This window comes from Amblyraja radiata, chromosome 12, assembly GCF_010909765.2.
Source record: "Amblyraja radiata isolate CabotCenter1 chromosome 12, sAmbRad1.1.pri, whole genome shotgun sequence".
Taxonomy (NCBI): domain Eukaryota; kingdom Metazoa; phylum Chordata; class Chondrichthyes; order Rajiformes; family Rajidae; genus Amblyraja; species Amblyraja radiata.
The window spans coordinates 37,783,227-37,793,567 of record NC_045967.1 but is presented as its reverse complement, the minus strand read 5'-3'; positions in this window follow the sequence as shown (position 1 = coordinate 37,793,567).

The following is a 10,341-nucleotide window of genomic DNA, read 5'->3' as shown; positions in this document are numbered from 1 at the left end:
TAAAGCATTTAGTTGGTTAAGATTTATCAGTTTTCAAAAGTTTTTTCATTTTTGTTATTTGTCTATCTAAAATATCAGCAAGTTAGGGGAAATTAAGACATAGATAACATATCTCCTCAAAACTGTGCCACTGTTTAATAAGAAAATGGGTAGAGCAATACATTTAGAGACAGAGAATTGCAGATGCTGGAATCCTGAGCAAAAAACATTAAGTGCTGGAGTAACTCAGCAGGCCTGCCTGGTCCACAGAGTTACTGCAGCACATTTTGTTTAAAACTATACGTTGTCCATTTTCCTGCCCAATCACAATTTCCTGGGTGATTAAAACAAATCTTACTCTTGTTTGTAATGATCCATGGTCCTCAATTTGTAGATAATTCAAAAGATAATTAAAATTCCTCCTCAGCTCAGTCAAAGGACGCCAATCATTTATGCTAAGATTAATGTAAGAACAGTGTCATAAAATTATTCAAGCTACAGTATTTGCAACTGATATGTAGCAAAGAAATGAACCTTGCAAAATGTGCGTTGCCTACCATTATTCCATCAATTCCTGGTGATTATTAGTCGCCACTATCAGTTTTCTAACAGGAATTATGGAAGTTAAACCATATACATAGTGAACATTTTATTCAAAGGATGTGTTAAGTTTATTTAGGAGATTGTATTTATTTTGGGTGGGCTAGATATTGGGCATTCTGGATTTTCAGAGCCACAGACCTCCAGAGAAAACAGTCAGAAACATATAAAAACAGGAAATTATATTGCATTGATTAGTCCAAATACTGATTATGATAGAAACCCTTCTTTAAAATGAATGAATGTTTACTTTTGCATGTATGTGCCATACATGCCTATAGCAAGTCTCCCTATAGTATAATGAAATTCTACCTTTAATTTAGTTTATTTCACTTTGGTGATACAGTGCGGGGACATGCCCTTTGGCCCAGCGAATCTGCACCGACCAGCGATCCCCGCACTTTAATTGCTACCCTACACACTCTATACCAAGCTATTTAACATGCAATTCTGTATGTCTTTGGAATGTGGGAAGAAACGGAAGATCTCAGAGAAAACCCGCGCAGGTCACGGGGAGAACGTACAAACCCTGTACAGGCAAGCGCCCGTAATCGGGATCGAACCCGGCTCTCTGGTGCTGTAAGGCAATAACTTTACCGCTACACCATCATGCCGCCAATCTTCTGCATATTTTCCCACCGAGACAATACAATTATTGTATTTACTTATTGCTTTTAGTTTAGTATTGTCATGTGTACTGAGATACATTGAAAACCTTTGTGCTGGCTGTCTCAAACTAGACCCACTAATAGAAACTCAAGGGCCCAGAAATTCATCAGTGCCATGCCCATTACAGCCTCAAAGTCCAAAACTGCATGTGCATATACCCCACAAACTCCATTATGGTTCTACAACGTTATTCAAAATGCACCTGAGAAATATTTTTAAAACCTGCATTAAAACAGTCACACTTCTTGTAGAGAAGTATAAAAAGTATAATTAACTTTTCCAATCAATGTTATGTTCCTTCAAGTATAAAGGAGGAAAACAGAACATCACATTGCTTCCAATTTAAAAGGTCAACGTATTCTACATGAGTGTTTGAATTCAAAAAGCATTCTTGTTCCATTAGAACAATGGTAAACATAAGTATCCCAGCCTCCAAGGTGTTTTAAGTCAAATAATAAGAAATTACTCTAATCTTTAATCAACAAGGAGCATGATCGTCCGATCAGCTCAGAAGGTTATTGGCTACAACCTTTCCTCCATTGATGAACTGTACACTGCAAGGGCCAGGAAGTGAGTGGGTAAGATCATCTCTGACCCCTCTCACCCTGGCCACAAACTCTTTGAATCATTTCCCTCTGGAAGGTGACTCCGGACTGTCAAAGCTGCCACAGCCAGACATAAAAACAGCTTTTTTTCCACGAGTAGTAGCTCTACTCAACAACCAAAAATCTGTAGCCTCCTTTTGCTCTGGTATTATGTTTGGTTCACATGTTTGATTAATGGTGTTTTACTATTAATGTTTAGTGATTTATGTGTCATTCGTAACTGTCACTGTATGTCATGTTGTCACTTGTGGGCTGAGCACCAAGGCAAATTCCTTGTATGTGAATACTTGGCCAATAAACTTATTCATTCATTCATAACAGATGGGTTTTTTTTCAAATGCTTCACTCACTAGAAAGATCCTGCCAATTAAACAATTAATACATTTTAATATTTGATTTTGCATGTCTCGAAGTGACTCGGGACTGTATTACCACAACAGATTAAAATACGCAAATGTTATTTATTCAGGGCTCATTACGAGAATGAACATTTTCCCAAATTCCACATTTACAAACTGACCTCAATATCAGGAAAATATTAGATATAACCTTTATCAAAATTAGATTTTGGAGAAGTTATAAGAGTATGGGTACCTTGTTATAGGAAGGTGTGAAGACAAGGACCAGAAAAGTTATAAAAATTATTCCTGAGAGGAGAGGCGACAACGTAAAGGATGAATTAGTGAGGCTGGGATCATTTTCTTCAGCCACTGATGAGGGTATGGCAAAAGTATATAAAATGAAGAAGAGGTGGCTGAACATAGTAGCTCGTAGGAAGCTGTTCCCATTGATGGAGGGGTCATGGACTAGAGGTCACTAGAGTGACTATTTTTATACACAGTGTGTGTTTAGTATCTGGAGGGACTGTCTGCTAATGGGGTGAAGCCAAGCAGGTACAATTGTGACCTTCAAGATGGAATTGGATAGATAAATAAATGAGAAAAGATCTGCAAGTAGCTGAGGGTAGCAGATAGCGATTTTCTCCAGTCGAAAACCAACTAGGCCACAATGGGCCAAATGGCCTCCTGTGCTGTAACCATTCTACAATTCAATGTATAATAGAGTGCTTCAAAGTGTATAGGTTATCCCTTTAATTAGCTTTATTTAAAGGTTTGGTGCCATGATCTCAACATCAGCCTCAAACAAAGATTACTCTCAATCCAAATCAAATTTGAGCCATGTTATTGGGTGTTGAGAGGAGCGATTGACCGATAACGCAGGCATTATTTGCTGAAGTGTGGCACAACTGTTCATGATTCAATATTTATATAAATCATCTGAGTAGAAAAGGAATGAAAACACTTCACACAAACATTTTTAATCACATTTTCATCAGACTATCCATATGATCAAGTTCATACCACCTGGGCCATGCATAACAAATACTATCCCATTCCCAGTTGGTAATCCAGGGCAGACGGCAGCACCAGATGGTGTTAAAGTGTGTAAATGTTTGTGGAACACAGGAGAGCAGCTACTTCAAATAACAATTGCTGAAAGACAATCAAATCACACATACGAAACAAATAATGTACAAGAATTGTATTTATAGACAGTTAGTTACATTAATTTGGTTGAAAAGGAATACATGGCAAATGAAAATCATAAATTAACAGTCACTATCAGAATATTTAAAAGGCATAGAACAATTTTCTAAAACAGTAAATTTCTTTATAAATAATGAATACAAAAATGATTTTCTTTTTTGCATTTAGTTTCACACATTTTATCCAGACAGCAGCACATATTATTACTAACTAAACAAAAAAAGTTAAACCTGAGGTAAAAGGCTTTTAAAGTCACATGGAATGATAGAGGGAGGGTTATTTTCACATTGCAAACTGGATAATCAAGCAGAACCTTTGGGTCAAATGCTCTTGAATATCCAGATGAGCAAATCTGTTCACTGATTTAATGAGATGAATATCTCTATCAGCACATCTAAGCAAACCCATACATGCTCCAACTGACCAAAATAGGGTACAGATAACATTTGTAGTCTGTGGTTTGGTAATTATTTAATGTGTTCTGGAGGAACAATAATAGATGATAGCTGGCAATAACTGAAGTGAGCAGCAGTAGGTTGAACCATCAAGCTTTCACTTTATACATTGCATATCATAACCTGACAACAGGCAAACTGAATGGCTTATTGAGCATCACTCATTTGGAATAAGTGCCTTTTAAGCACAGTTGCCATCTAACATTCCACCATCCTGCCTCCTTGTATCTTTTCAACTTCTGTTATACCCCATTAACATCCCATTTTAGCATTGATTTAGGAGTTGTCTATATTTATCTGATGATAATTTTTTTTAAGAAACAACACTCTGCATGCAGTCTTGTTTTTATCTTAGACAAGTTGCATGACACCTACCCATCAGAAACGCATCTTGTTCTAGTGTTCTGTCCAACCCGCAGCAATGAAAAGATAATGCTCACACTATTAAATTAATTGCAAACTTGGGGATCAGTTTAACAACAGGCAGTAAATAAAGACTTTGATTAATATTTAATAAAAATTGAAGAATCAATCATTTTGGTCATTCTGGACTGCTACAAGACATCCTCCGTAAAACTCATTTAGAGAAAACTGACATAGAATTTTGTGTTGCAGAAAAACTGCTGCTGTTTAGAAAGATTATCCTCAAATTGCCAACATAGAGCTACTCTGCACCCTCCAAATCTAAACTTATAAAATGGATGGTTAATTATTCAATGGTTGAAGGATTTAATAATTGAAACAAAATAGAAACATTTTACATGAACTAAGAATATTTTACACAAACCAGAATATTTTCAAAATATACTACTTTCCTCACCAAGAACTATGAAAAGAAAATGTGTTAAAATCCTTTGAGGCATGGAAGAAGTGACATACAAATCATCTCACAGCCCAGAGATTCTTTCACCTTGCTATTAAGTCCATTGTGTACAGGTCACAGGCTGTAAAACATATGCAAAGTAGCTGAACATGCACAATATATGCAGAAAGTATTCATGGCAAGAACGGCTTCTTGCTACTTATGGGGAAAAACATCAACCTATTCCATCTCTACTGAGCCTAGCACACATATCCCTAGCTTGTTTAGTTAGTTCTTGCTGCTGATGTCTTCCATGCTCCCACTAATGAATTTTCGACCACACTCCACACTGTCCCCACTGGACCTCTTCTCAACTCCTAATGTCCTGGCACAAAGCGGGAACTACTAAAGGTGAGCATTTGTGTGTGTGTGTTTGTACGCGCAAAGTCAATCTTGTGCAGGTTGCCTTGGGTTTGCCTATAATAGAATATTTCTGGCTCAGATGGGAAGGTGGGTCTGTTCATCTGTTAAACATGTCCTTTGAGACATGGAAGAACATCTTTCTCACATTTTGCAATGACGTATTGTGGAATGCAATTGGTTTTCTTCAAATCATTTAAAACAATTTATAATTTCATTTGACATAAATGTGCAGTGAAAATTGCAGCTATGAATTATATTTGGAAAACATGATGTCTGACAAAACTATTTTTGTCCATTTGACTTTTTTGATGCTTTAAAAAAAACTGGCCATGTCTTTTGTTCCATCTGTACATAAAGATTATGCATTTGAAAAACAATTTAGCACAAGGTTTTGTTGCCAAAAACTGTTCATTGAAGTCTATTATAAAGTGCATATGTGATCAGAGCTGTATGACTCCAAGTCATTGCATGAAGGAAAAAAAATCAAACACAGTTGTAATTACATCCAGACACTGATGTTGCATGCTTTGTAAATACTCTACAATATTTATAACTTCAACCCGCTTAGAAAAAAAATTGTTACTCCGTTCAGATAAATAGATTCATATTTTTTCTGCTAAATATTTTAAAACAGATCCATAACGAGTCTCTTTTAACATACTTGAACCACTCTAAAAATCTGGATCCTATACTACTCAGATTGGGAACAACAGAAAGGAACAAAGGGGCAGAGAGATGCTGTAGGTAGAGGGACAAAGAGACACAAAAGGAAGTAAGCATGTGTGAGAACATGACAATGAGTGAAATAGCAAGGAACAGAAGTGTTTACAAGTCAGCACATGGTGATGGCAATAAAGCTTCCCATTTATCTGGAATGATCTGCATTTAAGCAATTTATATTTTTGGCACCTTGTAAAAATCCAAATAGACTTTTGGGAATTGATGTATCAGATGACATTTGCTAGGATAACTGTAGTAAAAAATATATACATATCTGTACCTAAACATCCTCTTTGCCTATAAAAACCTGAAACTAAGACCAAATCTGATCACATTTCCTTGGATTTAATTGAATGTGATTTTTTTTTCTTGGTTATTCAAAGCAGGTCAAACGTGCAAGGTAAATTATCTTTTCTTTCTTTCCTCTCATGATGCAAATTTAAAGTTCAAAAGGAATAGAGCAAAAATATGAGATTATTACTCAGAATCATCAATTCACATTCGTACTGAATTTTCAAAAACCAAATACAAACACTAACACAGGAGGAAGAGTACATTGTAAGCCAGAACTCTAACAATATGATGTTAGTCTCTTTGCAAAGTTTAAAAAATACCAATTTTGGCCATAATTTTTTTAAGTTAATATCTCCCATGATATTCTCTACCAAAACTTACATAAACCTACATTGTGGTCATCTTTTCTCCAATGTAAATGTTCTAAGAAATAATTGAACAATCTTTCCTTTCAAACATTGACTGTTTTTAAATACTGCTGGAATTACTGCTTTAATTGCTGCTACAAAATTACTTTTGTTAGGTGTACCCTTCAAGAATAGATTTATTCTAACCCTTGAGAGTAAAAGCTTACATTCATAAAACTTTCAAACAACGACCAACTCTCCAGAGAGTTGTGAATTTGCGGAAATTCTCCGCCTCAGAAGGCAGTGGAGGCTGAATCACTGGATGCATTCAAAGGAGCGTTAGATAGAGCTCTTAGGGCAAGTGGAATCAAGGGATATGGGGAGAAGGCAGGAACGGGGTACTGATTGTGGATGATCAGCCATGATCACATTGATTGGCGGTGCTGGCGCAAACGGCCTAATGGCCTACTCCTGCAACTATTTTCTATGTATTTATGTAGATTGTTTTAGTTCATGGGTCTTTTAAATAGCACAAACAGAATATAAAGTAAATGGTCAATAGTTTAAATCTCCTAAAAACAATCACTTAGAAAAAGGTGAGTATCGAAGTGGGAGGATGGTGCTGATGAATGTGCAACTGGAGAGAGAATGCTAGAGGGATGGCTTTAATATCCCTGGGATATTAGGAACAAAGTAATGGAAAGCGAGACTGATACAGAGCAGATGATTTGCAACTCAACAGCACTGAAACTAATGTTCTTGTAGGCAGGTTTGCTCATCCTGTTGGAGGAGGAGTTTAAGATAGCTAAGTAGAGGAAAATGAAGCGGTTGTAAGATTCAGAAAGGAAAAGAAGATCTGGAAAATTAAGGCTAAAAGTTGATGTTGGACACAATACGATATAGAGGACCGACATGAATTAGGGAAGTTGTAGCAGAAAGAGAATATGAAGATGCAAGAAACTGCAGATGGTTGTTAACAAAGAAAAACAAGGTGCTGAATGTGCAGATCAAGCAGCATGTCTGGAGGACATGAATAGGTGGCATTTCGGGTCGGAAACATTCTTCACATTGAATAGATGGATTGGGGTAGCCATAAGAGATATAGTGTACCCATGAGGAGAAAAAGGAGAGCTAAGGGCGTTTCTGAACTGTGAATGCAAATGGTGAGTGACCTAAAAGAGAACCCCAGTGTGAAAATAAACAAGGAAATAAACTATTCTGTAAGTTATGAAAGGGGGAAAAGTAATTGCAGGTAGGTCTTGAGGAGATAATAATCCGGTTTCACTGCTAAATAAATCATATCTATATCGTTAATATAGAAAATGTGAAATACAATTATTAGGTTATCAGATAACACAGGCAACATTTGAAGGAGTGTGCACAAATTCAATTTTATTGCATCATGCTCAATTCAACTAGTTTTGAATCCCTTTCTTATCATTAGGCTTTTCTTTTAAAATATTCTCACAGCATTGCAGCAACAGTTTCTCAAAAAGAGAAAAAACCCCCGATAAATTCAATAATCAAATTGTGAACATTTACGATAAAATTAAGAACTGCCAATGTTAACATTTGACACAATTGATTTGGCACATTTCAGTACTGCAAAGTATCAATATACGCATTAAATCAATGGGTCAAATGTTAACATTTTCTGGCATAAAGTATGCACCAACTTGTTTCAAAGTATATCTTATGTTTTCATGGTCAAAGCAGTTAGTATCTTAAATATTAAAGATAACTTACCCCATTAGGTAAACTGTCCAAATTTAAAGTATTTGCACCTCATTTTCAACTAGGTAGATTTTACATGTGGACCTGTACTTCCAACATAGTGTCTAATGCAACTGCAACTCATGATGTATGGTTGTTTGTGGAAGAGCTGAGATGAGGGAGAATATTCCACTAAACCTGATACATTGAGTCATTATCAATTCAAATAATCATACATTTACGCTCCAAACTATGGTGCCTTACCATATGACTAACAAGCGTCCATATATCTACAACTGTCTGATCTTTAATCTTCAAATTTTAAACTAAAAATGACCCGTTTCTGATCAGGATGACCTGTATGACTGAAGACAAATCAAAGTACAGGATATGGGAAATGCTCACTTGGAATGGGAGAATGCCTTTTCCATTAATAAGCTAACCTTCCCATATTGTCCAACTCCAGCTAAATGTTTATTTGAACTGATTGTTTCTGTAGGAAGATGAAAGAATGGAAAAATGATTCAAAAATCAAAGCAAGCCTTATTTTCAAACCAGGCTCTCACAGATATTTCAAAGTCCACAAAGCATGTCGATTTGGGGAAATCTATCAGTCATTTATTTCACTTTTGGTATTGAACTCACAAATTAGCTTGCCAACGCATGTGTTAATTTGGTTCTTGTTAAATGAAGTATCAATGGCACTGACATATAAAATTCAATGTAGACTATTATGTTATGAATTTTTCTCCATTATTCGATCAGCAGTGTGTATGTAGTGTTAGTAATGATCATATCATATTCTAATTTTACAGTGGCATTCGCACAGATGGTTAAAGTTAATTATCAACTATCAAATGGACACCTTATTATACTTCACACAAAAAGCTTCTGCAGTATGAAGCTGCTTTTAAGACACCAGTTCAATTTATATTAATTAATTTAGACCACAGGCATGTTATATCAGCTGGATGAGAAGTAATGAAAACTGCTGTCAGATATGAAAGCTCGTTGAGTTTTGTTAATTAAATAATCAAAATTATCATATGAAAGTTATTAGAAATTGAGTCAGCCCCACCTAACCTTTGCACAAGGCCTTACATTTCATAATGCTACATTTTATTAATGATAGGTATGTGGTAAAATGCAGATTCACTGCCAATAAACACAAAGTTACCTCCAACACAATCCAATTGCAGTACAAATTATTTGGTTGAAATTCTAAATGGTTCATAACTGTCAAATGCAACCACAAAGCCAGATTTCCTGATATGGTTACTTCTGTTTTTGGAAGGTTCAAAATCAGAAGAAACTAGATTTTTCTTCCCATAATCTTGTTTATATTTGGATTGTTATAAATATAATGTATCAAGAAATAATCATTTTTTTGTTGGTTCAGTGCAACTTCAGAACGACTGTCTTTCTATATGCAGTGGATAACAGCGAGGGCTATTTTATTCAAAGCATGCAGCAATTTCTGCTATTGGTGCAACTAAAATATTGTAGAAACTAACATAGTTACACTAAAAATGAAAAACACAATTGAATGTACTGTTTCTATAGCTATCAATGTATCATCCTTAAAGTACTGACCTCATTTAACACATTGTTGTCACACATCTCAATCTGAAATATATCACAAATTTCAAAACAGTTCGATTTAGTATCAAAGGCACTGTAGACTGCTCAAATAAATTTGGGAGCACAAAGCATGTTCTTCAATCTTAAAACCTTTGTATATGTGCCTCACTTATGTACTTTTAAATTTCACGCCAGTGTAGTTTGGAATTCTGAGACTTCAGCCTTTAAGACCGAGGCCATAGTTTTGTCATGGATCCTTATTGAAATGTAGTAGTCTTGAGAACTTGCAAAACTTTGGACAATTCAAAACACTGCAAGGGAAAACTATTTTGTGCATACTTTCACTGCAGTAAAAAGACTTGTTTTTATTAAATTATAAATGGAACCACCAAACCATATTTTAGTTATTAGTGGCCTGTCCACTTTCTCACAGCAAGGAAAAGGAATTATTTGTTAAGTTTTAAAATGTGACATTTGTAAAGGGCCTGTCCCACGAGCATGTGACTGCATGCGGCAAGCACGACCAAACCAGAAGCGGGGGCCGCGCGGAGGTCGAGTGAGTGATATGAAGTTCGAGCGAAGTCCGCGGGAGGTTCGCGTGTTATG